The sequence below is a fragment of the Trachinotus anak genome, unplaced genomic scaffold, assembly GCF_046630095.1.
Source record: "Trachinotus anak isolate AG129_WGS33_773 ecotype Australia unplaced genomic scaffold, CSIRO_AGI_Tana_v1 ptg000004l, whole genome shotgun sequence".
In the NCBI taxonomy this organism is placed as follows: Eukaryota; Metazoa; Chordata; class Actinopteri; order Carangiformes; family Carangidae; genus Trachinotus; species Trachinotus anak.
Genome location: NW_027273855.1, coordinates 6,645,326 through 6,669,123, shown reverse-complemented (window position 1 = coordinate 6,669,123; position 23,798 = coordinate 6,645,326). Strand labels below are relative to the sequence as shown.

Below are 23,798 nucleotides of genomic sequence, written 5' to 3'. Positions count from 1 at the left end.
AGAACGTCTTCATGAAAAGATGTTTTTGTGCATCAACCTGTGCTATTGACAGTAGAATCTGTAAAATCAGCTATTAGCATCTGTGATCTCATCAGAGCCCTGGATGTCAGTAATGTGGTGGATTGTTTGCTCAGATAGTTTTATGGTAAGACAGCTCACAATGTTACTGTGACTTTATGGCTATTTATTTAATATATCTAATGTTGGTCAGGCTCTATCATCAGTGATTGGTGACAGCAAACAGAAATTAAGACTGGTGGCTTTGGATGGAAGATACATCACATTGTTGCACTTGAAAAAAAACAAACAAAAAAAAACAAACAAACTTGTAAATACTAAACATGCCTCCATCTTTGATTGTTTGTAAGCAAAGAAACCCGTCTATGTTTACTCCCCTTATAGCTCTGTGTCGGTCTCCACCAACTCTTAGGGAGTTCTTAAGTTGCTAAATGCTCTACAATGGTAACCAGCTGGTCACTGACTTTGTCTGGCTGCAGTTTAGTGCTGGGCAGGTAACAGCAGTGAGCTCTTTCACTGAAACAATCTAAACCAATCAGAACCACCACAATGAGCTAAAATACAAGCTCAAGGGAAGTGCAGAGTAGGGTGATAATTATCTGTGCCACGTGTTGTGACAAAGCCACAAAGTCATTTCACCCATTGATGGAATAAAAAGTGTTCATTAGCTTAAGATAATCTGGACATTTATCAAACTAAAGTTAGGTGCTACTTAATGTTTATTTTATGCTATTTATTCTCATTTCCCTCGTCACTGTTAAGCCACATCCAGATACAGTACTTTGATGGAGGATTAAGTGGAGTAAAAATAACATTGTGAAGGATGAGAGGGTGAGAGGAAACAAGAGAGAGAAGAGTGTTGTGGGAGTTACCTGCCTGTGCTTTGTTCTGATGGATGGCCTTGCCTGCAGCCCTACCACTTTTAACGCTCTGCTTTAAAGAGCTGGTGTCTTGCATGAACACACGCTCACTCACACACACACACTTCGAATTGTTTGAACTACTTCTTTTGTGTCTTCTGATGTGTTTGCGTCTCCTGCACACTCTTGCGTCTCCTGCACACTCTTGCAGAAAGCCAACTCAGCTCTTTTTTTTTTCATTTCTACACACACACACACACACACACACACACACACACACACACACACACACACACACACACACACACAGAGTCAGTCAGCTTGTCTTCTATATTGTAGATGCACTCTTCTTTAATATCATGACATTCAGAGGTAATATGACAGCCTCGCCAAAGCAGAGTGCCTGTACCTCAATATTCATCATAGCAGGAGCTGCACACAAGGCGGCATTGAGCCCTCTCACCGTAAAAGCAGCATTTTTGCATCACTACTAAGCCCAGAATTATTGTCAGCAGTTCTTTTGCGTGACTACATTTCTCTTTTGACAGCATTGTGCTGGTAGCTGGTACTAAAGCTGCTGTGGAGTCCAGACTCAGTGTTTAAAATGCAGGCATTTTTTGGCACAGGTATTCCCATAGGTAATGTAAACCTTAACCATGGCACACTACTCACCCGCAAAAAGCAAAGGAAAGAAGGGAAAAAAAAGAAAAAAGAAAGGGGTTCAAACCAAAAGAAGTTTATTTCCCTCTCCTCCTCGCCCTCCTGGGAATCTCTGCTGTGCTTCAGCAGGGAAATCCTTAAGTCTACACAACAGATGGCAGTGATTGCCTTTTCTCAGTTCCCACCCAAACCACGAGCTCAGAGTGTTTGTATGTGTGTGTGTGTGTGTGTGTCTGTTTACATGTGGGTGAAACAGACACATGGAGGGCAGGGAAGAAGGTGGCATTGCATACCATGAGGGACTGTGGCATTGTGGGCCACAGCGCAGGGCCCTCCCTCCAGTCTGTCCGTCTAGCGCCCCACCTGCCTTGTCCAAGAGTCCATCTGCCCATCGCACAAAAGCCTGTCCAGCACGGCGGCTTTAACAGCAGATTACACTGATGTAGCATGTTGGAACCACCACAGTCTATTTTAAACAAAGAAACACTGGTTCTGATGCACAACTGAAATTCACCACAAATGGCTGACCAGCAGGAACAAGTGGTACTGGCTCCTCCACCTGTCATCGCACAGAGTGACTCAACATCAACAAAATGATGGGGTAGGATTTGGTAACTGGATGCACAACCAGGCTTCACCACAGGTACAGTGGGGCCAAGTCTGAGACCACTTTCCCCAATGGGAGGGTGTCATCTTAAGGTGCTTCAAAGTTTTCCAAGCAAAAGCTGTGAGAACGACATCATTTATAAAAAAAAAACATTACTTAGGTGAAATCGTGTATGCATCTATTTTAAGATATGATTTAAAGGCTCTGAGTCTTACTATGAGTGATGTGGTTCTACATAAACAAACACGTTTATCAACTCTGATATTTCACATGAAAGATTTCAGTTTATTTTCAAAACTTTAAACCAATAACTGCCTCTTTGGCCAAACAAGCTGTAAACACAACATTCTATCTCACTTTATAGAGGTGATATTGCAATTATGCAGAACTTAGAGCCTTAATAAAATGTAAACAGATGAGTTTTATAAAAATTCACTCCCCGTGCAGTCATCATGAAAGAGGAAATTAGCTACAGTAACAAAACACTTTTTTTTGTACCAGGCTGTAAATACGTTTATTTCTGCTGCACAGTTAGTCATTTTAACCTGGGAGTCTAAGGAGGTTGACTCATTTCAGGAGACAGCCTCGAGCGGCCATTCGAAGAAGTGCAGTTTTTGGCACTTTCAGTGTTGGCTTCATTTTTCACATTCTCGGAGGTTGACATTTAATGATGGCCAGATAAAGTGCTGAAAATATTCAAAATAAAGTGTACTACGTTGGCTTTTTTCTGTGGACATTTTTTTTTCAGTAGCTAAAACACGTGTTTTGGCTTCTGTGCCGGTGCTCCCGGCTGCTTCTCTAAACTGGCAGCACGCTGATCTGAATCTACTGCAGGTAACACACTGACTACGCCGCATGACTACCTCACACAACCCCACATCAAATAACCCCAACTATCACTTTACGGTCCCCACTACCTCCTGAAGGAAATCTGGCTCTTAAGCTGCTAAATGCTCCGCTTTGTTCACCAGCTGGTTGCTAACTTTGTGTGCCTGCCATTTGGCAGTACGTTTTGTGTACATTGGGGTTTGTGGGCTCTTTGCTGAAAATAGCTGCCGGCTGAGTATGGAAAGAGAGCTGATGAGACTGAACAACAAAAAAAAAAAAAACAACAGCAAAGATGCAGGCTGTAAAAACCAAACATGAGTTTAAAGCTGTTCAAGCACTTCAAGCTGAAGGGATCTACAGAGCAGGCTGATAAATAACTTGGTTTCATCAACGCAAGCAGCCCCTCTCGCAATACACATTCATTTCATCCATTGTTCAAATAAAAATATTGATTAGAGCGACTTTAACTTTGATTGTCATGAATATTTAACACATAAGTAACACATAAGATCTGAAAACAGGTTTTGAGGGTCTTTATATGATGAAATAAACTCTGCTCAGATTTTCCAGGGCAGATGGAAAAGGTCTGGCATTGCTTTTTTGATAAAGGAGAGAAGTTGTGTAGCAAACAAAGACTTATTATATGGATACATTTTGTTCAACGAGACAATCTCACACACTTCACACATCAACAGAATCTCTGCAGTTATTTCTTTAACAAAAAAAACAAAAAAAACCCCAATAAAATTAATGGTTTGAAATTAAAGGATGTTATTGTTATTGCACCAAAAAACAAAACCACAGATGTTTCTGAAATTCTAAAACCTCAGCACTGGAAATACATACTTTAATACCTTCAAAATATTTTCAAACAAGAGACTCTCGTTCTCTGTGGTACTGCCGGCCAGTTTGATTAAAATCTATGTGGCATGATGTGATTCCTTTACAGAGTTTGAACTTGTTATGTTATAATAACGTGAAATAGCAATCCTGATTAGGTTGCGAGGGCTCTGGGGTCTGAGAGGTTAGACAGACACAACTTTTCTGTGTAATCTGTGCATACTCGACATCAGCCTGAATGCATTAACCTTGTCAGCTGATGATAGTGGTGGGCGGATGCCTCAGGAGTCTTGTTTGCACCAGATGGATGACCTTGTGTTGTCTCCAATCAGATACAGTAAGAACACAGAAAGTCTCCAGGCGATCGAAGCTGTCACATTCCATAAAGGAGATGTTAAATAAAAAACACAAAGACAGGGGAAAAAAAGTTTTTGTCGAGTATAACACTAGCCTTCACATCGACTATAGAACTATGTATAAATATCCTCCAAACTTTCCTCAGCAACTAAACTCAGACATACAATAAACTGCTGTTTGTGTCGCCTAAGTTCACATTCTCACTGTGGCTGAAAAAAAGAAAAAAAAATGATAAAGTGTTATAGTATGTGGGAGGAACAGCGATTTGTGTTTTTGACCTGTTTTAACATTTCAACTGAAACTTTGTTAGACTTTGTGTTTATCAAGAAAGTCACATAATTGCTAAAAATACCTACATAAAAAAACTTGTATACTGCCAAATCAATATAATTGTGTTGACTATTGCTACTCAAAGCCACGTAAGGATTTCTAGACTGGGTAAAAACTTGTTTGGACGCGTGCACTCAACAACAACCTTCTTTGCTTGCAATACTATTCATTAACAATAAAACTACAAAAACAGCGTGTGCATGGCTACATGGTCAAAACAGTGTGTTCACCCCAGCCCCAGTCACTGCCACCTGTCCATCTACCCTCTCATCCCAGTACGCCCCCAAGTGCTCGAAAATAATAAATAACACGTGCTTATGGTAATGGCTGCAGCATTAGAATTTCTAAATTAATTACAGAGCTGTTTAGTACACACATCATGAGCAGGTGATTCTTTAGCACAGAATCTGCTATTACTTTTCCTATTGTCATAGGGATCTTTGAGTTTTTTTGATGTGAGAAGCTGATTGTCCCTCTAGAGGCCAGCTCCATAAATGACTGACTGACACTCAGCCGAGCAATAGTGTAACTTTGTCAGAGTTTCAGCGTTGACAACTTACCAACTTTGTTCATCAACTTTTCCGACCTTCAAAGAGCACTTGCCAACAAATCTAGCACCTTCTGGACAAACCATGGCTACCTCTCATAGAAAGGAGTCGCCAGTATCGCCCTGCGAACATGAAGTCGGGCCTGTCCTCTGCAGACAAACCTCTCCATGCTGACCACACAGCAGCTACCATGAATGCACAGTCTTTGTCTTTAATTTATGTGTTTGGTGATTTTGTCAGATGATGTCGCACTTATACAATCAGGATTTTAGCAGCAGCTTGGAAATGGCTTGGTAGTTATTATGTAGTCTTAATGGGCCACACAGAAATGTAAACACCTTTATGGAGAATTTAGCTGTATGAAAATACTGTGTATCTTGGGGTGGTGTTTAGCTCAGTGGGTAGAGCACCCGCCGCCCCATGTGTTGAGGCTCTCTCTGCCTCCCCATTTCCTGTCTCTCTCAACTGCCCTATCCAATAAAGGCATGAAAAGGCCAAAAATATATATATATATATATATATATATATATAAAAAAAGAAAATACTGTATATCTGAGCACAGAGAGGAGGAGAGAAATAGACAGATTAAGGGCAGAGTGCAAATAGCTTATAATGCGGTCCAGCCGTATACCAGGTTTTGGCCTTTTTTTTTTTTTTTTCTTTTTAAATCAGTCCAATACAAAATGTGACTTTTGTGTGAAAAAGGAGGAAATTAAAAATATTTTTGCTACTCTGAATGATGGAAACAAGCTAACATCAACACACAGACCTGTTCAGGAACCGACATGATGCAAAACATTTTACTCATCAGGACAGCAAGACCCTGTAGAAGTACATCAAATGTACAATTGTAATGTCAGTCAATGTCATAATTGTTATTTTGCAGTGTATCCATGGATGTGCAGAAAACTATCAATGATTCGGCTTCCAGTTACCATGGCGCTGCGGATGGCTGCCTCGGTGTGTTGGTGCGCACTCTTTTGCCTTATTTTCTTTGTAAATTCAGTTTTCTGCCTTGGTTTCCGGAGCTCTTTCACCAGAGAAGAGCTCATTAACATCAGAGAAACAACTCCAGAGGATTTTTTTCCACCTTTCTCGGCTCACCTGTGGAATTATTGGACATTTTGGTCAAAGGTGCACTGACCGTTGCTCTCGCAGTGAAACGCTAGAGGAGAGGAAAACGTGCTGGTGCGCTTGCGCGTCTCCGCCGGCGCGGACTTCGCACACCGCTCCCAGGTATCTTTCTCTCCAAGGTGCGTTCACTGCCCAACAAACTGGATGAACTTCAGCTACTGGTGCAGAAGAACAGAGACTTTTCTTCATCTTGCGTTCTGTGCTTCACAGAGACGTGGCTGTGTGGATCGATTCCGGACTCTGCGCTGGAGCTGGCCGGCTTCCAACTCTTCAGAGCGGATCGCGACACAGAGCTGTCCGGCAAATCGAAAGGTGGAGGAATCTGTTTTTATGCAAACAGTGGCTGGTGCAGAGACGTGACAGTGATCCTGCAGCACTGTTCTCCTGACCTGGAGACTTTCATCATAAACTGCAGGCCCTTCTACTCCCCCCGTGAGTTCACTTCATTCATCCTGGTCGGTGTTTACATCCCACCACAGGCCACAGCAGATACTGTGTGTGGAGCGGACCAACCCGGACTCCTTAGTTATTGTCCTTGGTGACTTTAACAAAGGTAACCTCAACTACGAACTGCTCAAATACAGACAGTTTGTTAATTGCCCGATCAGAGAGGGGAACACTCTGGACCACTGTCTTATCACGCCGTCCCCCGGGCTGCACTGGGCCACTCTGACCATGTCATGGTCCACCTGATTCCCACATACAGGCAGAAACTAAAACTGTGTAAACCTGTTGTTTACAAGAAGCTCCAAGAACCTCCAATTGCACCAATCACCACAACAAATTCCTTGTATGTGGAAACATACTTGGCAATAAAACTGATTCTGATTCTGGTTCTGATGATTTACTTTAATACAAGGGAGAACTTAAAAACCTGATGATTCTCAGGGAAGTTCTTGGAGCATCTTTTTAACCATGATTTCTTTGTTAGCAGTGGACATCAGAGAAAATCATATCTTCAGGAAGTCACACTGAAAGATATCGGCATGTGTTTCTTGTCTTGTTAAAATTTGAAGAAGGATTGTGATTTCTGATTCACATTCCCTGTTCCCCAGAGAAGGGCTCTGTTTTGGCTTTGTCCTATAGAATAGTTTTTTATTGAGATTTCTTGTATTGAGGAATGATGAGTTAAATAACCAAGAAGCACATTGAATATTTCATTCCCCACCTCCACTGTTAACAAGTCCTGTCCGATGTTGATGCTGCATTTTTCAATGGATTTTCATTTTTTTTACTTTCTTTCATAATTTTTGCACTTCTGAAAATAGACTTGTTCCAGAAATATATTAATGCTACCCCCCAAATCTCTGTAAAACTTATTTTCAAGGAGTTAGGGATGTTCTCCTCAGAGCATATCTGGATAGCTAATGCTCCAGGATGTGAATCAGATGGAGTGGGATACATGTCAAAGCACCATAATCTTTCTATATTTACATCCCCAGCCCCCAACTATTTCACTGTGTATTTACCTTGGCAGTGACTGTTCTCGGATCATCTCTGTGTTGCCTTGGCCTCTGCCCCTTCCCTCTACTCTGCCCACTCAGGTTGCTTGCCTGCCTGTTGCCAGCCAAACAGGCTTGTATCAGTGGTAGAGACAGACAGGCAGAGAGAGAGAGAGAGAGAGAGAGAGAGAGAGGGTGAAAAGGGTGGAGAGGGAGGGAGGGAAAAGACAGCAGAAGGCAAAGAACATCGGGGAGGAAAAAGTTTTCTGCTCAGAGCGAGGAAAACTTTTAAGCTTTAAAAGTTATTGGCCACACTAGAAGCACAGTTTACCCAAGTGCAGCTACTGTCATGGCAAGTTTGGACAAACTTTAGAATAATCAAAAAAAAAAAAAAAAAAAAAAAAATGTTTTCCAACATCACAATGAACAGGCCTCCTGAACAAAGCTCAATGTAACAAAAACATCTGCTAGAGAAATTAAGTCTTTCCTAAGCTGATTTTTAATGCATGCTGCAGATGTTATTTTTCTTTGTTGGCAGGTGCTGTTGTTTCTCATTTCATGTTGCCTCAACGTAAATACAAACCCACGGAGTGACATTCAGCTGTACCGACCAGAGATGCTCACAAGTCATTTTTTGCAGGTCCAAGTCAAGTCTCAAGTCTCCAATGTTGCACTGATCATCTGCTGCATGCTATCCGATCTGCTTAAAACACTGAATTACCATAACCATGCTTGGAACTCCAAGCATGTACTGCATTATCATCACTCCTTTATCTATTATGTATGATACTAAGGGAGGGAATGACATTCAGCTCGTCAGACATTTCCTTAAAGGGGCTATTTGTAAGTTTTCGGTGCCGCTGAATGTTGTTTTTTGCCGGGAGCAGGTGCTAGTGATTGTCGCTTGACGAGAGCTTCGGCCATCGTTGTGTTACAAGAGAGGAGGTCATAATACTCCCACTGAGCACGTCTGGGCACGTCTTCATGGCGGATTGGAGGCTACAGTGAGAAAGTGAGGAGATAGGCTGGGGCTAGGTGATTAGCGTGCTAACTTCAGTAGAAGAAAAGACATGATTGAGACAAGAGTTAACATTGGCATTGCTCTCTACCACTGGAAAACAGCACTTGGTGAGTAAAATGAATTACGTTTGATGCTGAACTCACGTCTCCTCTAGACTGGTAAGCAGGCACGTGCACAGATAGACCTCAGGTGGTGCTTAAGCACCTGCCCTTTTGCCCTCTGACCAGATCAGTGCCCTTTTTACAAGATTTTTTTTTTTCTATTTCTAATCTAATATTTAAAGTTTTTAAATTTGGACCATGGCATCAGTTCTCATTTAAATGCATGATGACCGACATTGAGTTCTGTTTCTGCGAGATGCATGAGCCCGTGCCCCTCCCTCTTCAGCTTCCCTCATCACAGCCTCCACAGTTAATGTACGCGGACTGAGAGGACTGCAGAGCAGCACTTCTCACTGACCTGCCTTCACTGGTGGCAACCAGGTAACAACAGTGTTTGTCCTGAGCCTCGCTATTGTTTGTCACTGTTATGAAATGAAAACTACTATTAAAAGTGACTCAGCTCTCAAATAAGCTTAACAACAAGACTGGGTCAAAATATGTATGAACCTATAATCAAATCCTGATTTTATTACCATATCATCTGTCAAAATCACCAAACACATAAATTAAAGACAAAGACTGAGCTGTGAGTTCGGCTATATTCACTTACAAAATGCTTGCTCAGAGAGTCAGTAGAGACTTATTGTGTCTCTCACACAGAGCACAGCCTCTGTCTGGATATGCATCAGTTTTTCAACTACCGTTTTTCCTCAGAAAGTATCCAGGGCCTTTATTTATCCCAGCACAGCTCTTTATTAGAGGCAGAGCTTTATTTCTAACTCCCTCTGTTTGATATGTAGAATTGATTTCAGTGAAGCCTCATTTTGATTAGCTCCCATCTGTCATGTTAAAGTTACTGCATTACATGTTGTTACAAAGTCAACACTTCCTCTGACCATTTCAAATTAAAACTCTTCTAGTGTTTCAGTGGACAGAAATTCTTTATTTCTTAATGAAGCTTTTATTGGTTTGCTGCAGTAAGCATATTGTCTTATTTCCCGTTGGTGGTGTTTCTGCTTACAGTTAACAATGACCTCTCTCTCTCCTGCTCTCTGCTCGGTGTTTTATTTGCAAGTGTACAGTACTGAAATAACTATGTAAGTAACTATTTAATTTAATAATTATGAGAGGGCTGCCATTTATTGACTCAGACTGGCCCACCAAAACCCATCTGGAGACACTATCACACACACTTAACAAGAATCATGTAGTAAACAGAGGACAAATCAATTATGATTATTTGTAGAAAAATACATGAATTAGAACAACCTATGGTGGTCTCAGGGCCACCTTAACAACCGACACATTAAACTGAAGTTCTTTTTGTCACTTTACTTGTGTAAGTTTGTCGCTATAGAGTTTGAGATCACAATTCAGACTGGACAATACAGCAGTAAATACAACGCCAGACCTATGTTAATTTTAGTTGTTTTTTTCTTTTTATTGGATTTTGTGTAATATAATTCTGTAGGTTCGAGTTAATCAGAGAGGGTTTGAGTACTTAATTTAGCAAATAAGTATAATGAAACTCCACTGGGCTCATCACCACAACACAGCAATACTGAGCTCTCCCCCTTTTGCTCTCTCTCGTCCTTGCCCATAGGGCCCAACAACCAGCTCGGCTCACCAGGGATCTTCATACCTTCCAATTATTTTCTCCAAGCCCAACATACACCAGACTTAATAGAAAGAAATTCAAAGTCACAGTAAATTATCCAAATCTGCCTCCCAATTTTATGGGCTCTTCAGTACTTTTTGCATAATCCTGCTGATAAACAGAGATGGGTGAACACAAATCCTTGGTGGAGGTAATAAAATAAAGATGGTTCACAAGTCCCAAATCTTAAGTTCAAGTTAAGTCTCAAGTCTTTTGATGATGAGTCTTAAGTCACTTTGTGTGCAGCTCAAGTCCAAGTCCCAAGTCCTCATCTCTGGTACCAATGAATGAGCTTACAACAACAAATGGCCTGCAACAAAGGGCAAAAGCAGGACCACTGGAGTCAGGTGTAGAAACTCTTACACCTACCGGGACATCATACACAAACATCCTGGGGGATACTATTGTTATTTCTAGTGCCGTTCATCAAACCTGACTGCAATCTATACTGCACTACATACAAGCAAAAAAAAAAAAAAAAAAAAAAAAAAAAAAATATATATATATATATATATATATATATATATATATATATATATATATATATACATATATATATATATATATATATATATATACATATATATATATATATATTTGGAGTTTCAAGGAGTAGGGTATATGTTATTGAATTTTATACACATGATCAGTTTATTGATTACACATTCCTCATGTTAAGCTACATATTTGCCAGGTTTAGTACATCGAGGCAGCAGCTGGAGGATAACCAGTGTAATTCCATGTCTTAATGAAATCTAATAATGCATTATATTGTAGAATGAGACAAAACTTGGAAAAAAAAAACTGACTCTTATTTTGTACTACTTTAAAAGAGATTACATTTTTATATGAAATATAGGGAAAATGCATTTTCTTATTGTAAGAAGATAAAATAAAGCAAACACTATTAGAAAAGGGCAGTAGTTTGAGTTAAAAGCTCAATTCAGTGTGTCACTTTTGCTGATAATCACTGTCACTTGGGGTCTGCTTAACTGTACCCTGCAGGTATTAAAGCAGAAAAGCTAGTGCCATTGATGGGTGTTGCTGCAATTCAGTAGCAGTGAGTGCTTTGACACTGGAGATTGTGGAGTCAACACTGGCTGTGTTGTCTAAAGCCAGTGTTGACTTTTTCAGTATTTGAAGCCACTGTGTAAAGGATTTGGACATTTTAAACTCTTATGCTCCAGGGGTAGTATAAAAAAAAGACACTGGGATCATGCACAGACAGAAAAGACACTAGCACCTCTGCTAACGCCGGTTCATGCAGAGGAAGAGGAGGCTCGATCAGCCCAAAACCTGTGATCACACTTGGAATTTTTTAAATATAATATTAGAATTAAATATTCATTTCACTTTTTTAAGCACAGAAATGTGACCATAAATTTCATCAGCAAAAAAGATCAATTTTGCAACCCCTCTTTGTATGTTTGTTATATCTGTGTTATTCTCTTTGTCTTTGTCTGTGAAGACCAAAGAGCTGGAGGGCACACACACACACACACACACACACACACACACACACACACACACACACACACACACACACACACACACACACACACACACACACACACACACACACACACACATCAGCAATGATGACACCAAACTTGACATCAGAGACTACAGAGCATTCTCATATTCATAAGAATGAAATATGAATGAGCGCTGCTTGCATGAATACTATGGCACAGTTACACATTCAAATAAATTAAACATTCATATTTACATTTGCAACAAAGTGGATATTGCGGTTCAACTTGCGCTAAATATTGTATAAAGGGCGTTTTTTGCTCAGACACACATTGATTTGTTTTAAATATGATTGAGACTGCAGTGTTGCGTAAAAAGGCCTTGAAATATTGGACATTCTAAAATCCTTATGAATTAAATTATAAAACGGATGTTGACCCGGCACCTCCAAAAGCACCATCCAACACTTTACAGTCTATGTCTCCAATTGTATCTTCTCTCTGCTGCCCTTCCTTGTTTTTGCGCAGATTTCGACCTTATTCTCAGCCCCACGATACCTTGTGTTATATAACTTCCAGTTTAACTTAACCTTTAATTTAACCAGCACCTGCAGAAGATTTGGTGGAAACAAATGATGCAGGAACATAGCCTATCACACCTTAAATGGGTATAATGTGATCACGCCTCTGCCTTCTACTACAGAGAAATGGGAGTACGACCCACATATTAAGTTGCCTAATTGATTCCGTTGCTACAGATGGTGACTCGATGAACAATCTATAAAGCTCTAAAGCTTATCAGCTCTTCCACAGTAATAAATCGAGGCAAGTTTTATTAAAGGAGGTGGCACCCAAAGGACTTACTAATTAACACTTTATATCTTGTTTTTTTAATCCATACAAAAACAAACACTGTAAAAATGAACTAAGACAGTGGCGTCGACCAAATGTGAAACTTTTTATTTGAGGATTGACCACATTCGTAAATTTCCCTCAAATTCTCTAAGAAAAGGAAAAATACCTGTAGCATCCCTACGGTTAACTCTTTAGCTCGCTCTCACACACACACCAGTTCAGGTGAAAGGAAAAAACGTAAGTCATTCCAATAATTCAAGTTCTCCATCTTCACCATCTGAAATCCCCTTCCCACAAAACCTTGGTGCACGTACCCACAAGAGATTTGAGTTGTGAGTGCACAAGACCCAGGTGTCTGGTTAAGATCAAGAGGCTCTTCTCTGCCTCCTTTGATCAGAAATAAGTAGGATAACCATTGCACTGTATAGGTAGTAATCAACTTTGATTGCTTTGATTGAGGTAAAATAGAGTGAGTGTGTGTGAGTGTGGGAGGTTTTACAAAGAAGCTTGTGTGTTTGATGTTGTGACACAATTTTACTAAGAGAAAATGGGAAAATATCTTTTAATCCATCAAGAGAAATCAGCTAGTTATGCTTATGTGGAAAAAAAAAAAAAATCATGCATTTGGTAAAATGATTAGTAAGAAAGATGTTAAAGAAAGAAACAATAAGAAACTAAAAGATTTTCTTTTTTCTTTTTTTTCTTTTTATCTTTTTTAATATATTAATGAGCAGTAATCTTGTCCAGAAAATCCTGGGAGTTATGCTTGTTGTTTTCACACAAACTGAAGGAAAATCTGAAACACCAATTTCCCGGTACAAGTGCTCTGTGTCCTCAGTTGATATTATTGGTCCTCTTTCCATCGAACCAAATGACACACCTGTCTCTGCACCTATTGATGAAATTTGTTCAACAGCAATGACAGCTTTGATTTATGACCGCTTCCCCAACATCCCCAGTTCACTTTTTGGATATTGTTTGGCACCTTGGGGTGGGACAGACCTATGGGATATCATTTTTATGCCCTCTTGTTGGAATAACTTTTTCTTTTTGTCCTCCTCATACATTTAGATCATATTCTTTGGTATTTCTCCCCTTTCCTTTTTGTGGCAAAATGTTTGTGCTTTCCTTCCAGACATGTGACATCAAGTGTTTGTTGGTGAGAGGAGCCTCTTTGATCAGGATTGCGAACGCTGTGAGCAAAAGCCCCAAAGTGCAGGTGCAGAACTGTGATCAGCAAAGAGGGGAGCACTCACAGGCAGCTTTCCACAGGAATTTAAACTGAACTGTTGAAGATTAAGAGAAAATAGGTCTTCCATAAGAAGTGCTCAATGTTAAAAAGAAATCATTTTAAGTTAATAACCTCATGAAAGATATGGAGTCCTTACCATTATGCATTCATGTGTTTTAAAACCAATGGTTTTATTAGAATTTGGGAAACAAGGACTAAATATTCACACAGAGAAGACAGTTACTTATTATTACTACAACTTGGCTCAAATTTTAAGTAATTGCTGAGATCTGGTCCAAAGGATCAGGTTGTACACAAACCAACAGTTTATCCAGATTATCTATCTATCTATCTATCTATCTATCTATCTATCTATCTATCTATCTATCTATCTATCTATCTTGAATCTAAGTGCAGTAGGTCAAAGTTGAAACAGGAAGTCAGACTGTAAACTGTGATGAATGTTTACAAAAGACAGTTGTGTAACAATTTTACTTCTTGCCTGAAGTTTGCCAATCCTGGGGGTGTGTATAAAACCCACTGTTTTTGGGGCAACCTGACAGCCGAATGGTTGGGGTGCGTACCACATGGGTGCAAATGCTCTGAGCAGACAAGTCCCTGGTTCGACTGCTGGCTGGTTGGACTCTTTGCTGCATGTCATTTCCTACTCGGTATTATTTCCTGTCACTCCACACTGTCCTATCTTAAGACCTCAGTGCGGTCTCAGAAGCACTCAAGCAGAATGTAAAATGAAAAGAGTTTATTGGCAAACTTGTCGACAGGTCAGAATATAATTCAGTCTCTTTAGGGGAGGTGGCCGGTGATGAATCCGAAAAGGCAGCAGAGAGCTTGGTGGTTCTGGCGTGACAGGTCATGGCGGAGTGGCGTGGTTGACAATGGCGAAGGCGTGTGGCGTCTGCAGCAGATTGGCGTGGCTGATGAGGAAGCTGCTTCCCACTTGGAGCCAGAGGCAGCACTGGAGCAGGGAGAGAGAAAGAGGTAAGGCAAACTACACAACAAAGAAGCTCAGCTATGAGACCAAGAGGAGCACGACAGATTCAACAGCCTGAGGATGCAGAACAATCTGGGGAAGAGTGGGTGAACAGCCAGGGCTTTTAAACAGGCTTGACTGGGTGATGAGCTGCAGGTGTGTCGCTCCACCAGCGCTGTGGCCACGCCTCTGCAGAGAGAGAGAGGGAGAGAGAACACACACACACACACACACACACACCAGGGAGGGGGAGACAAAAGCCAAAAAAAGGAAACTGGGGAGCACGCTGAGGTCCAGGCTGAACCCTGACACAAATATACCGTAAGTCCTGTTCTAGCCTTGCTTTGGTCTTTACCAACTCCTGAGGGAAATATCTGGCTCTGCAGCTGCTCAATATGCATCTAGTTGCAAACTGTGTCCGTCTGTTGGTTTATGTGAGTGAGACTAAAACATTGAAAGGAATTGAAGGAACTGGAGAGCTGAGTTTGGTTCATCACTATGAGCGACCCCTTTTGCAGTACACGCTCCTTTGACCTCTTTTTGATATGAGAATATTGATTGGAACAACCCTAAACTGAGTGTTGCAAAGGTGCTGCTTTTAAGCAACAGCCAACAAGTGTCTCTCACCATCGACAAGCTGCTTGACGATCTGGACAGACAGATGGAGCAGTCAGAGCACGTGATATAATGAAAATAAATGGGAAGCCTTTCATTTTCCATCACTTACTCAATCTCAATCTGTGAAGATGTGTGCTGTGCAGTTGTTTTCTTGAGAAGGTCATTGTCTTTGTGAAGCTGTTCTCTGCAAGGACACGGTGTAACAGAGTATGATTTTATTTTATTCATCAGCTCCTCTAAAAAAAAAAAAAAAGGCATCCACATTTGTTTCACCATCACTCAGAATGAAAGCAGCATCTGTGTGCTCCCCCTGGCTTCCCAACATCATCCTCTGCAGATAAAGTCTGACTTCAGTAATTACAGTGATATTTCAGTGCGGTTCAACTTCTTCATTTTCAGTGCATTTATCTAGCACAACTTCATTTTCTATGAAACTGCAACATCGCCTCAATTTTGTATTCAGCAGCAGCAGCAGCAGCAACAGCACACAGGCTTCCCTCTCAATGGCTGTCTTTATCAATAATTAAATAAGCAAACATGCTTTGTGAAAACCGATCCGAGAATGAAGGGAAACCAGTCAACCTGCTACACAAACAACGATATTTAAAGCCTATGGTACAGTTCACATGTGGCGCCAGTGATGTCTGATTTTAAGTGTTGGCAGTGACCTTCTGTCAGAGCCCTGTTATATGCCATCTCTGCTGGCTGGGGAATACAGAAAGTCTAGTTTTTCCAGCTTACATAATTAGCTACAGGCTGACAGCTTTAACCCTGTTAGCTGACTCCCTGTCTTCTAGCAATGTTGTCTACTTTTACACAGCAGCTAACAGTAAAAAGTTGAAAATGAAATGTAACATGTAACAAACTGCAGTGGGTTGTCCAACATTAACCAAACATTTTACAGGTCTTACTTCAAAAGACCATTAATGCTAACTTTTACAACCTATGAAATGCTAATGCTGTCATGACCTGCCCCTTTAAGTGACTTTAAGTGTTTGGACTCTTGCACTTATATTTCTTGTTTTATTTTAAAGTTCCTTACCTCCCGTGTCTTTGTGTACTCTTTCTTTGTCAAGTTGTCTCACCTTTGTGATTGTCTGCCCCGCCCTGATGTTCCCAAGTACCCCTGCCTCCCTTGTGTAAGGTAAGTGTGGATCACATGTGTTTAATTTCCTTTTCTGCTAGCCTTAAACTTACACTTACACTTTTCTGCTAGCCTCTTAAACACTCGTTGTTATTAAAGCTTCTCCTACCTGCCTTCTTCTATGGCTGTAGTTGGGTCCTGAAAAACCATAAAGTTATACATAGTTAGAAGCAACCAAAACGATACCATACACAACAATACAACACTAGATCATATCAGTCTAATAACAGTTTTCCCTCCAAAAACAGTTGAATAATAATAATAATAATAGCAAGTGGGGAACTGTACTGTGTCTAGTGTTTTGTTGTGTATGGTATTGTTGTATTGTTTTGATGTGGACAAGCATGTATTTTTATTTCAGGTTTATTGTGTTCTTTATGCCAGTGTCAGCACCAGAGGCTGTTCAGTGTACACGTCTGTGCTAGTATGAAAAAAGGTCAGCAGAGGTGTTCTGAGTTTAGCTCTGTCCGTCACTGAGCTACAGCTCTGTTCTCACTGTGATGTGAGGGCAGAGCTGTTGAGAAAACACCAAATGTTGATATTGCTGCATTCACACCATATTGTGTAAATCGTAATTACGAGCAGTAGGAAAACCTGTTGACATCGGCCTCCATGATTCCAGAATATGACTTGCTTGTTGAAAAAAATTACAGATATGTCAACAAGGTGTCTGAATTGGAGACACATGTGAAACAAATACACTAAATGAAAAAAATTCTATGTACACCGCTGCACCTAAACCTTTGACATCACCACTGCATCTCACCATTTTGGTTCACCTTGTTTGTTTAGCGAGTCTGTCTTGTCAGATATTCATTCTAATGTGTTAAATTTGAACAATGCTAAATTACAAAGTAAAATGATTAAATCCATCATCAGTGTACAGTTTCAAAAAAAAAAAAAAAAAGTATTTCATCTTCGTTCTGTCGCTTATACTCCACTTGGACTGCTTGATGACCATCATCTGTCGAAACAGAATCACACCATTTCACATCCCACACATTTGAGCATTAGTGCTGCACTTTGGAGATGTTGTCAGTAATTTGAGCAAACCAAACTAATTTATAGTAATTTTTCATTAGATTTCCAGCTTGGAGTAGTAATAACACTTTGTTAGGCTGAGATAGAAGCATTGGTGTATTGTACACTCGTTTTATACGTAGCTGAATGGAAATGAAGTATGCTAGAAAATAAAACCAAATTAAGCCCCTTTATTCTAGCCTCTTTATTTTGTTTGCAGCCTACACAAGGTTATGTGCAACACTTTAAGACTGGAAACAAGTTGAAGAGGCCAAGCTAAACAAATGCCATCAAACAGACAGTGAAGTGCTTCTCAGGTGTAATCCACCACCCCCATGTTAACCAGTACTAAACTTTACGTTTGCTGTTATTCATTACTCTGCTCTGTTGTGAGTCGTAGCAATGTATATTTTTCAAAAATAGTTTGCTGTAGAGTTGTATTGTTGGCTCTGATATTGCGACTAAAAGTTGCAGGTTAAATGCAAATATAAAATAAAAGGGTGGCCCAGTTGGCTTCAAATTCTTAGTTGGTTTTTATTTCTCCCTAAACCTCCAAGCATTTTAGATATGTGATCTCAAGAAGATATGGAATTGAGATCTTAACTCCCCAGGGCTCCTCATGGCTTTTTAGCAGCCACAAGCAAGACATGAATGAATTCAAAAAGATACAACAATGAGATCTCATCCACTGCTTCCATTTCTCCCTTTATAATCTCGATTCAGTGTCCATTTGTCTTACCTAAGTCTGAAAAATTCATTCTCTCCTTGTCTCATCTTTTCCCCTAAGGGAGTTCTAGGAACAACAATTGAGACTGAAGTGATCTCAAAAAGATATACAATTGAGATCTTACTACTTTCTTATGAGTTAAAGAAAACACTACCATATGCAACACCACTCCACCACTTATGGACACACTTCCTTAAAATCTTTTGCTTACAGATATTTTGCTGTAAGCACAAGTGGACATATCCTGTACATGTCCCTCCTGGTCACAAATGCAACATTTTTTTTTGGACTGATCAGGATTCTCTGAGGAAGTTAATATCAGCCGGGGAAACAGGCTGGCAGTGACTGAATCAAAATTACACATCCATTGTAGATTGGCAGTGCATTAGCTTGCAAATGAGGCTTCCTAATTTCTTTTTTGACATGAAAATGTTGCGGTGAGTGGCAGCAATTCTGCCCTGACATCGTCTCAATATTCTTCCCCCTCTAGTGGTTTTCTAATGGTCCTACTTAAATAAACCCTTGTGCTGCTTTATCACACTGAGTGTTGCAGCACTGGCTGACAAGAAAGGGCATATTCTATTGGAGTCACTGAACTCAGCCATCACTGCTGATAGAGTTCGCTCATGTAAAGAAGTACAGTACGTGTGCACAAAGCATACAAACCACACGTCATTTTTACCAACTGTGATTTCCTGACTTAGTGGCTCCGTGTCATTAAAATGTGGCAGCGATTCTTATTCCTGAGCCCACCCGAATGCTCCATTTGATTCACAGGGCCAGAGCTGTCCGTTCTATCCAGTGTGAATCTTTGCGGGCGGTCTGAATCCCAGACAGGATGTCATCACTTTGTTTGGAGGAAACAACATTCTGACACCTTGCAGAGGAGTGGCGGCATGCTGTTGGTCTCTGGAGGGACATTTTCCTGGCAAACGAGGATACTGTCAAAATGCATGCACGCGCACACACAGATAAACAAGATGGCAGACAACTTGAGCAAGCAGACAAAACACATCTATTCACACACACACACACACACACACAACAGATTTAAGGAGGCAAGATCGCAGGGTCCAGGCAGCACTTTCACACCTGTCTGTCTTCCTCATCTCTCATTCGTCCCTCTCTCACGATGACAAGGCCCAGTGGGAGAGTTGTGTGAAGGGACAGGAGAGGAAGGGTGTGTGTTAACGTGTGTGTCCATGAGTCTGTGAAGTGCGTGTGTGTAAACGTGCAGAGACAGCAATGCAGGGATGATTAAATCTTATGTATTCTTATCCGAAAAAATAAATGATGTTGTCGAGAACCAGTTATAACTGATCATGAGACTTCATTCAACTGAGCTGTTCAATCTAAATCTCCAGCTGCAGTTTACAAAAAGTGGATTACGTGGTAATCACACTCATGTCTCCAGCATGTATTACAACAAAACTAAATTACTATACTTATTTCAAGAATCAGACTAATCTTAAAACCAGGCGAGACAAAAAAAAAAAGACTCCATATTGTGTGAGTGTGGGTGAAGGGGTTATTCAGTTTTCTCTGCCATCGAGCACGGTTTGTTGCCAGGAGCAGGTGGTGGTGATTGTCACGTGATAGATGAGACAAATACCCGTCAGATGAGACAAATACGCCCTCTGATCAGTGCTATGTCTTCAGGGCAGATTGGAGGCCATATCAGAGTCACTATCGGAGAGCAACCAGATAAGATGGGGCTAGCTGGTTAGCATCCACTTGGAGACAGCTCTTGGTGAGTAATGGAATGAAATTTGATAATGAACTTGCAAAGTTTTCTCTAAACTGGTAAGTAAACAGCTGTTAATGCTAACGTTTGGCTATGTAGCAATAGCAAAACTTCCAAATAGCTCCTTTAAAGTCAATCGCTGTATTATATATGTATATACAGCACTGTGCAAAATGTTTAGGCACTGAAATTAAAGTGTGCATTGAAAATAATGTCATGAACAGTTTTTATTTATCACAATGCACCGAGAAAGTACAAAAAAACAAACAAACAAACAAAAAGAAAACAACTCAGTCTCCTGTCTCTGTGATCCCAGTCTGACTCCATGAAGTTGAGATCAGGGCTTTGTGGGGACTGGATCATTTGCTACAGGACTTCTTGTTCTTCTTGTCTCTGAAGATAGTTCTACAAGATGCTATAAAAATTGATGGTGTAACGCAACTAATACACTAAGATGGCTTCCTCTGTTTTAGACACTAGCTCTTTGTTCCTTCAAAGGTTCACACCGTCCATAGGGTTTTTTATTCAAATCTTGAAATTTACAAAAGTGTAAATAAATGTGAAAGGTTCACCCAGATTTACTTTGCCACTTTTCCACTGAAACGAAATGAACTGTGCTCCAAAACTGTGCGGAGTTAAATGATGTGTCATTAGACTACACCAGCACAGTGCAGCTAACAAACTGGCAAAGTAGTATATGTATAAGCAACATAAGGGACTGATGTTTTTGTTTTTTGAGTCAGTATTAGAGAGATGGTATGATATTGAAGCATTGTATGATAACTTGTCAGTGCAGCTCAAGTCTTAGCTTAGTCATATTGCACAGACTGTTGCCGAAATCATTGGGAGGGAAGACAGGACAGAGGTTATAAAGAGGTTTAGATTTGTTTCACTGGTATTGAGGAAAATCAGACACAGAAAATTGTTGAAACAAGTTAAGTCAGATTTGTTTTAAAACAGCTTGTTTTATTTCAAGGTATTAATTAATGAGATAATCTATTTTTAAGCAGCTTCATCTTAAATTTGTTAACTTCCAGTTTTTCTATCATGTCTTTCTATAGTTTTACATCAAGGTCAGAGTTTTACACAGGCTGGATTTTTATGCAGAGATCTTAACAAGTCATTTTTTCATGTGTGTTGCTTGTGGGTGTGTTCATATATTCAAGTGCACTTAAATATTTGCACTGTGTTTGCATCTGAATGCGTGTTTGAGCGGGTATCAGCAGTTAGCGTTTAACACCTGTGCACCACTGTCACCTCTGAGCCTCTTTCCCTCCACAAGACGCCACTTTCTTCAACAGGCTGAAAATGGAGTTGACTCCAGCTGAGTCCCCATGAGAGTGCACACCACGGGTGTACATTTCAACACTTCACATGAATAATAGCAGCACTTTGTATTGAGGGAAATGCTTTTTCTATCGCCCCCCTCCCGTCTCTCACCCCTCTCTGGCTCTCTGGAGACCTTGGCAGCTCAACACGTGGCGGGGTGGGGGGGGGTTTCTTTAAAGTAAAGACGTTGACCTTTACAAATAGAGGTGGACCACTGCCAAGACTGCTGCTCACTATCTGTGTATCACCGTGCAGGAAAGATGCATTTATGCCACAAATAGCTTGGGAGGCAGATTAAATGGCTTCGCTTGCTTGTTTTGTTTTTTCATTGTCCTCCATTTTCCAGCACTTTTTGTAAAGAGTGGTGGAAATGGGCAAAAGAAAGTTTGATGACACGGGCTCAAACTTTTCATAACATAAACAGCAGACAATGAAAAGCACTTGAGTAGCACTTGAATTTTATAAAAGACCTTTTACTGAGTCTGCAACTGAATAGCTTTGGTAAATATCCACCTGTTGCCAAAGCTGCTGCTGAGTGGGAGAGCAACATTGTCAAGGTTTCAAAAGCATGTAATTATATAAACCTTAACCTTTTCTTCCACAAACCAAAACTTCCCCAACAAGTCTATGGGGCAAACTTCTAAGACAGGATGGAAAGAAGATGAAATGAGTCTGATCTTTAACCCTAACCTTAGAAATGAATGAGACAAAACATCTAAAGGCGCTAGAGACTCTAATATTTAGGGTTACACCTGATTTGGATAAAGCTGAAGGGAAGGTGAGGAGGGAGAGACCTGAGTCAGAAATCGTATTCCTGCTCTGAGTCACAACTCAGTCATATTTTAACACACAGCGATGAAACACATATTGATATCATTCAGTCTGACTCACACTTGCTGAGGATACCATTAGCTCCAATAACCCTCACCAATAAATCCACTCAGAAGTTATATTAAAAAGACAGAATCATTAAGTTTTCTTCAATGCCAAAGTCATCCAGTGGTAATTGTCTGAACATCCATGGGTACTTTCCAAATTGGTACTACTTATATCTGATTTGGCATATATTTAGTGGTGCTAATGTGTTGAAATATAACATAACGAGGCTAAAGACAAAACTAGTACCTACCTGTAAGTGACAGCACATAGATGAGCTTTTACAGGCTTTTTCTGCCATCATATTGCTTCCTAAACAGACCTATATGTTGGTGTTAGGATGTTTTCATTTCATCAGATTGGCAAAAGCATTTTTGACATTTTTACACAAAAGTCAAATTTCACACATAATAAAGCATTTATGTGTGTTATTCCAACTGAAGCTTGAACATGAGACACAGTCAACAGACACACCTATTATCTTCACAGCACTGCATATTGCCCCTGTTCTTTTTCATTTATATATTTAATAACTATTATTGAAGTGTGGTGAGATCTGCTCAGAGCTCAGAGCCAAAAGCCCACAGACTACTGTTCAATTTGTAAACTGTCCAATAAAAACATGAATGTTAACTTTACCTTAAGACGAACTTATTTGGCACTAAAAAAAGTATTCAATTTCCAACTCCGGGATCAAAATATATCTTCCAAGAGGCGTTATATCTAATGTTCAAGAAGCTACAAAGAATTCAGAGACATGGGTATTTAACTGTAGAGCTTGCCAACATTAAGATGTTCTCCCTGGGATAATCATGGACACTGTTCCTCACATCTCCAAATCTCACAACCATCAAAGCTAATTTACAAGAGAGGATTATTTGTTTCAACTATAATTGTTAATACCCCCCCCCCCCCCAAGAAAAATCTTAATTTTCTTCAATCCAAGTTCTATGGCCTGCTCATCTTGACATTTTGATATTGCTGATGTGTCCGTGGAAAATTCAGCCCAATAGCACTCTCAAAATAAAAGTCAACATTAGGATTTATCCTCCATGGACCATAAATGTCCATAATAGCTATGATGGAAATCCGGCTTTTTTTTTTTTCTTTTGTTATCTTTCATTGCTATTCATGAAGCAAATAGTCGGTCAAGGGGAAACTGTGAACTGACAGTGTGTCAGACTACAGGTCAGTAGGTCACCGAAAACATTAGGAGTCATTCTCCAGGGACAATAAATAAACCGAGAGCTTAGATAAGGTCCCATGTAGTTGTCAAAAATCCTCACTGTGGACCAGTCATGTGGAAATGTTGAATGGACAGAGTGTCTGATCAATCAGCTGACAGACACTGCCATCCTTTCTGCCATTGGTGGTGAAAAAAAATTACC

General features: G+C 40.3%; 2 long non-coding RNA genes across 2 annotated transcripts; both read left to right on the top strand.

Moving 5' to 3' along the window:
• Positions 1-1,271: 1,271 nt before the first annotated feature.
• Positions 1,272-10,839, top strand: LOC139620201 (uncharacterized). Its single transcript, XR_011690768.1, has 3 exons — positions 1,272-6,301; positions 6,393-8,752; positions 9,033-10,839. It is a non-coding gene; the product is annotated as an uncharacterized lncRNA (long non-coding RNA).
• Positions 10,840-14,537: 3,698 nt separating this feature from the next.
• Positions 14,538-20,190, top strand: LOC139619921 (uncharacterized). The gene is made up of 4 exons (XR_011690690.1): positions 14,538-14,632; positions 14,770-15,273; positions 16,647-16,714; positions 19,239-20,190. It is a non-coding gene; the product is annotated as an uncharacterized lncRNA (long non-coding RNA).
• Positions 20,191-23,798: the final 3,608 nt, after the last annotated feature.